The sequence below is a fragment of the Schistocerca nitens genome, chromosome 8, assembly GCF_023898315.1.
Source record: "Schistocerca nitens isolate TAMUIC-IGC-003100 chromosome 8, iqSchNite1.1, whole genome shotgun sequence".
Taxonomy (NCBI): domain Eukaryota; kingdom Metazoa; phylum Arthropoda; class Insecta; order Orthoptera; family Acrididae; genus Schistocerca; species Schistocerca nitens.
The window spans coordinates 17206657-17214259 of NC_064621.1; positions in this window are offsets into that span (position 1 = coordinate 17206657).

The following is a 7603-nucleotide window of genomic DNA, read 5'->3' on the forward strand; positions in this document are numbered from 1 at the left end:
AGCGAGGGTACACCATACTTATTTCACCATTGAGAAAATGGCAGTTACAGTTTAATATCATATATTTCATTTATCAGATATTCAATTATTAACTTTGTTTCATCTATATATAAACATTTTCTTTTCAAATTGATTACAAGCTGATACCTTTTTCTTTGTCATTCTTGTTTGTAAACAGGTAAGGAAAGGGGCATTTCCAACAGACTTCGTACACCTTTGTACTCTCTAATACCCCAATAAAACATTGTACTCGGTTCAGAGTCAACAGTTTTTTCGTCGGACAACTTTTTATCCTCTCATCGGTAGTTTAAACATCAACATAAGTGTTTAAATTAAATGTGCAGGCCGGACGGTGTGGCCGAGCGGTTCTAGGCGCTTCAGTCCGGAACCGCGCTGCTGCTATGGCCTCAGGTTCGAATCCTTCCTCGGGAATGGATGTGTGTCGCGTCCTTAGGTTACTTAGGTTTAAATAGTTCTAAGTTCTAAGGGACTGATGACCTCAGATGTTAAGTCCCATAGTGCTCAGAGCCATTTTTAAATGTGCAGGTCCACTGTAGGTTGAAGGCTTTCACAACTGGATGACATTGCTGCTGGTAAAACCTTTCGGGGTGTAAGGTCGTGGTCCACGAAACTCTTCTGTCCTAACCTTTCACCGAGAACTGCGCTGGACATCTTCAGAGGCGTTACTCTTCCGTTGAGTCTTACCAACTCGGCAAGACTCAATGAAGGAACAACAAGTCTTGATATGTCGAGCGCAGTTCTAGACGAAGTGTTAGCAACAGGAAAGTGTCGTGGACCACGACCTTACACCCCGAAAGGTTTTACGAGGACCACTGTAGTTACCATAAATGTTGTGCCCTCCTGTGTCGTGATTGTGGGGCAAAGGAGGGTCTGGCAAGGCGGGGAGTGCTGTTATATTAACACATGCTTGAATAAAATGGCAAATTGTCGCTCTAAGACGCCCATTTTGGCAGCACGCTTGGTGCCACATACACACCTTAGTCGGACCCGTTAAACATGTGTCTGTCGCAAACGTAGCACCAGTTTAGTCTCGCGACTATTCCAGCGCCTAAGACTAGGCAAATCACACCTAAGGGGTTGCCTAACACCCAGGTGTTAGAGCAGCCACGAGACAGAATAGGTGTCGAGTTATATGACAGGCACATTTTTAACGTGCCACAAGAAACCGCATAGGTAACACTGAGCGTGTTGCCAAAGTGGGGGTCTTAGAGCAAACCTTCGGCAATTTATTCATGTATATGTTAATGTAGCACCTCTCTCCGTCATCACGCTACAGGTGGGCGTGAAACAGAAGCGCTGAAAGAGCTGCTTCGGATGAGCTTCAAATTTCGTCGAATTTTTTTTAACGGTTCCTAGTGGTTCTGTAACAGAGCAAAATTTGCGGTCGCACTGCACAGCAAAGGGGCCCGATCACGTTCAAAGGGTATTCAGCCCTACCATATCCTTAGAGTGTGGTTTAAACGCCCAGGGTTAACAGCGGTGCCGAGCGTTGTGAAGAAGGTCGTGCTGTTATGCAAATCAATGTACGAACTGTTTTTTTCGACAGAGAAATGTGTGGGAATCCACGTCCCAAGAGAAGGGGAGGTTTGATTGACGCTCTTTATGCCACCCGCTGATACCTTTTCGTGTCGATTATGAGGGTGGTGTGTCTGAAATGTCTTCCTCGGCCACTCATAAGATAACCGCTTGGTTTCAACACTGGGTATCACGGTTCTGACCTTCACGGCAGATGCCTCAGAAGAAAGGGCGGTGTGTGGATGATGTTGCCATTACATGACACGTGCAGGTGAGATGTGGAGACGTTGTGACGTCAGTAATCCACCTTAAAGCGCGCACGAACGCCTCAGCTGTGGTCTCTTCTTTGCATTTGCTCGACGCGTTCCTGTCTGAAGCGTCGCTGAGCTCCAAGTTGAGGCTGCAGACGAAGGTCGTGGACACCTTTGAGCCAAATCTCAAACTAATGTCTCGCAATGGGAGACAATTAACGGGTTCCGAAAAAGTGATATTTTAATTTTGTTGTCCAGTGTAGTCCCGGTCATGCTCACGGATGGCGCCAACACTGCCACATGGTGCCAATGTGGCCACTCTAGTTTACAACGTCAGTCAGGTGCTCTAGACTAGGTATTTCTAAGGCGGCCGAATCCAACGACAGCGATTTGCCTTCGCGTTTCCTTTGAGATATCAGCGATTTGTCACCAAAAGCTCTATAATGATCTACGAGTGTCTACTTCCTGGACTGTGCCCTGAAAATCTTCACCCCCTCGACTGGACTTAGGATCTGGGATGAGTGAACTACGCTTAGGACTTTGTGACCAAGTGATCATTAGTGGACTTGGGTGTTTTATCTTGATACTCCTCATAAGGTTTAGAATTGTCTTGATATACAACTTGTAATGGTGGTGGTGACTTTGATTCATTCAGTCACTCAGCCACGTTGATAAACGGAGACAGTAAATTTGCAAATTTATCAGGCCCTTACTACAAGAGATAGAATTTGCAATGCTGGAAAAAAACAAATATATTTAACACTAGAAAGAAAGAAAACATTAATATTAAACATATGAAACATCAAAACATAATAGAGAGGTACAGAGACATGGATTCAAGAGTATTATTCCTGCCACCTTCTTGAGGCCCTTTTACTCTTGAATAGAATCAGGTCGTGGAGCCTTCTAGAAGCCGATATTAGGTGTATGCCATTCAAATCACGCACCCAAACACTCTGTTTCGTGCAGCTAACCATCATTGCTACTGTATGTCGCCGGCCGTGGTGGTCTCGCGGTTCTAGGCGCGCAGTCTGGAACCGCGCGACTGCTACGGTCGCAGGTTCGAATCCTGCCTCGGGCATGGATGTGTGTGATGTCCTTAGGTTAGTTAGGTTCAACTAGTTCTAAGTTCTAGGGGACTGATGACCTAAGATGTTAAGTCCCATAGTGCTCAGAGCCATTTGAACCATTTTTTTACTGTATGTCGAAAATATCACTGACTATCAACAGTTTTAAAACAGTTAACTAATTACTAAAATTTAAAACTCAAGTAAAAAATATTCGAAATGCTTCACGATAGTTTAAAGTTTGTAATACGTTACTGAAAATATATTTTAATATATCTTTTGGCAAGACTCTGCTCAGGGTCTTCAACTACAAGTCGCGCTTGATTTCAAGTTTTCCACTTAACACAACGTATATGTTATGTGAGGTATAATGTAATACATTTGTATTGATTCTTTCAAAAATGGCTCTGAGCATTATGGGACTTAAAATCTGAGGTCATCAGTCCCCTAGAACTCAGAACTACTTAAACCTAACTAACGTAAGGACATCACACACATGCATGCCCGAGGCAGGATTAGAATCTGCGACCGTAGCAGCAGCGCGGCTCCGGACTAAAGCCGCCTAGCACCGCTCGGCCACCGCGGCCGGCTTGATTCTTTCATTCTTTACTCTACTCGTATAGTTTTGATCGCATCGAGGCATGCAGTCACACAAGTACTGAATGTCCACTGATAAAATAACACTCCAGTAGTACGTTCTGACATCATTAACTTAGCTGGCTGGAAGGCTGTCACAGAGGGATCAACGTTTCAAGTCATAATTACAGTGGGGGTCACGACTTTTAAGTGAGCACTATCGAAAGACGCATTATTATTCCTGTGGAGATGTATTACATTCTGATACATTATTTCAAACACGACGCATTGACGTTGGCGTACCGTCTACCGTGAGAACTTGTTCAGCGATAGTGTTGCCAATGACACAGACTTCCATGCTGAACAGGGAGTGTGTCGATAGCGTTCTTCTTAATGGATGTGGTGCTCGCCACACGAGGCAGAACGCAAGCCCTCTAGCTTATTATTTAACGTTTGGCCCAATAAAATCTTCGAACAATCCTATTTTAACAGTGCTATTAGCCTGATGTGAAATCTAATGTCATTCAGCAGGCCAATCAAAATACGAAACACACTTCAACTCATACGAAAGTGATGCGTTAAAATTTATGACGTCTGACTGTGAATTAAGATAGTAAATTGATGTACACATTAATTAATATCAATCGCCCAGACAAACGAGCACGATGACGCTCCGCTTCCAAGACTCGGCGATGCGATCCTAACCCTGATTGAATCCGCGTCGCGGATTTACGGCAAGGGATTGTGAAATAGCCAGCCTGGATGTGGTTTTTATGCAGTTTCCAAAGTTGACAAATATCGTGCTGGTCCCCACATCCGCCCTCAGATACTCTCTATGCAAATATTTAGAAAAAATTCTCTCACGTGGACATTATATTTACTGCATACACCGACAAATTCCGTGACAGGGGAGGGGCTGTGTCAAGAAGGACATCCGGCACTAAATGTCACTTAACACTGGAGAATCCCGTATAACAATGCCGACCCCGAAGAGAAACGGGAAAACTCAAGGAAGAAGAAACACACTAATTTATACTGCATGATTACTACTCTATAACTATTTAGTAAGTGCAGGAAGAACATTTGGGATGCCGTGATTGAATACTGACATTATGTGAGAACTGAAGATGATGTGTTCTCTGGCATTGCATGAATTTTTCCCTCAAAGTTTAATTCTTGTAGTATCAAATCAAAGAATGAATTACAGTTACAGTCGACATCTTATCAGTGTCACAGAATATTTCCTTGAATGTCGTACAAGGGATCCAACGTTTAAACGACGACAGTCGGAAATGTCGATTGCAATTGCACATAATGTCTCTTCCTGCCTATCCTTGACCTGTTTCACTCTATTTCCAAATACAAAAATTTCTGGAACCAAAAAACTGAAAAAAAGTATTGTTATAGAAGTTCCAGATTGAGATATAATGGCTTTTTTTGCCAGTTTATCAGCATTCTTAACATCAGTTAGGAGGAGAATCTTGGCGAGGAGCAGTTTGGCTATAGACGGAATACGGGCACCAGAGATGCAATAGGGCTCCTACGAATCCTGGGAGAAAGGTTTATTGAAAAAGGAAGAGACCTATATATGTGCTTCATCAGTCTAGAAAAGGCATTTGACAATGTGGTTTGGGACAAGTTGGCGACTATAATGAGGGAAAAGAGAGTGGAATGGAAAACCAGAAGACTTGTAAACTCATATCTTAATCAAAAAGTTTCAATTAAAGTGAGAGGAGAAAGTACAGACTGGATCGGACTAGGAAAAGGAGTAAGACAAGGATGCTGTCTATCACCTACTCTTTTCAACCTCTACTTGGAAAATATGATTGACCAATGCTCATTAGATGACAAAGGCGTAGAAATTGGAGGAAGAAGAGAAGGGTGTTTGAGGTTTGCTGATGACATGGTCCTTCTAGCCACAGGGGAAAAAGAATTACAGGATTTGGTGGACACCATTGAAACTAACGGAAAAAAAATATGGAATGAAAATTAACACAAATAAAACAAAAGTATTGGCACTAGGAGAAAATAAGGAAATAAAAATTATGCTGAATGGAGAAATGCTAGAACAGGTGCAAAATTTTAAGTATCTTGGAAGCAGGATAGACACCGACTGGAAGTGCACCACAGAAATTAAAACAAGGATAGCAATGGCAAAAGAGGCGTTTTATAAGAAAGGAGAAATTTCTGCAGCGGTCTGGACAGAGAACTCAGGAAGAGACTCCTAAATTGTCTTGTGTGGAGTGTTCTTCTATATGGCGCTGAAACATGGACTATGAGGAAGAAAGACAGAGAAAGACTGGAGGCTTTTGAGATCTGGACATGGCGAAGGATGGAAAGAATAAGTTGGATGGACAGAGTAAAAAATGAAGAGGTATTGAGAAGAGTGGGAGAGAAAAGGCAGTTACTAGATGTAATAAAGAGAAGAAAAAGAAATTGGATTGGGCATATATTAAGAGAGAATGCCGGAATGATCAAAAGAGTTTTAGAAGGTTATGTAGAAGGGAAAAGGAAGCGAGGAAAGAAGAGATTCCAGATACTGGATGACATGATGGATGGTACAACATACAGCAGCCTTAAGAAGGAAGCAATGGATCGCAGAAAATGGAGAGGCAAAGGACCTGCTAATATAGCAGATAACTGATGATGTTCATTCAGTATGACTCTTAATATAACTGATTATAATTTTTATTGCATTTTTATGTTCTCCAAGGTCCTGTAATTTTTTTATCGAAACATTTTTCTCTTTTGCTACAGTATCAGGGTAAAAGAGCTTCCCTGTGGACATTGTGTCCAACACGATGAAAACTATCATCACAGAATTGTTTTAACAGACGTCAGTGTCTCAAATGTAGCAGTCCTTCCGACCGTAAATATGGAACATTCTGGTGGAAACATTCCGCGAGATGTATGTAACAGACAGTAATATATGACTTGACTCTTCTTGGAATTACGAGCGCGCGCTTTTGTGTGAGTGTGTGTGTGTGAGAGAGAGAGAGAGAGAGAGACAGACAGAGAGAGAGAGAGTGCGCGCGCGCGGTCGCCTAAATTATACCGGACAATCGGTGAATTTTCTGACTTACGCAAGAAATTTAAAACGTTCATCACCTCCGAATTAAGACATCGGCGGTGTTGTTTTCAGTCAATGTATATTTTTCTGGGGTTGGAAAGAGCCTAAATCATGATTTCGACGACGTAACATATATGTAAAATGATCAGATATTTAACAAGATAATAGGTTGGTTGGTTGGGTGATTTAGGGGAAGGGAACAAACAGTGTGGTCATCAATCCCATCGGATTAGGGAGGGGTGGGGAAGGAAATCGGCCGTGCCTTTCCAGTAGAACCATAGCGGCGTTTGCCTGAAGCTATTTAGAGAAATCACGGAAAACCTAAATTAGGACGGCCGGACGCGGTGTAATATTTCTGGCTTTGGAGCCATTACATTCAGGTAGAAGCAGTTCATCTTAGAGCAGTAGAGACGCCAGCAGTTGCAAGGTGACGTAGTGTGGTGTGAGGTTCCGGTGACAGATGGTTTATTCGGTACGGGTATCGTGAGGAAGACTGCCGCGCCAAAATGAAGCTCTCTTGTTACTAATATTATTTATTTAACCTGATCAGATTAGGGCCATCAGGCCCTCTCTTACATCGGACCAGTGTTCCACACATGCAGAATTTCACACATCAGAGTTACATCATGACAATAGTTTAAATAAGAAAATTAGATTACCCCAGCGACAATATGAATAAAGGGTAATGACTAAGACCTAATAAAGTAAATGTTGGCAGTATTTTTACAACAGGTGCTATACATACATATTAATATGATACAAGCAATAATAATAACAGTAAAAAATCAAATAATAATGATAAACATGAGAAAAATTGGCAATAGTAATGAAGATTTGTGCAGATGTACATTAATATCTTGGTGTATAAAGTAGATGTTTACTAGTATAGTGCGTTTTGGGGAAGGGAGATTTATGGAGGGGGAAAGAGGGAAGCAATGAAGTGAAGTGCATTCATGTTGTTTAAGTAGATACGTCATTCACTGTTTTTTGAAGTCGGACATGTTTTTAAGTTCTCAAACATAACGAGGGAGGTTATTCCAGAGTCGGGTTCACGCTGCAGTAAAGGACTTGGAGAAGGTGACTGAGCGATGCAGTGGAACAGA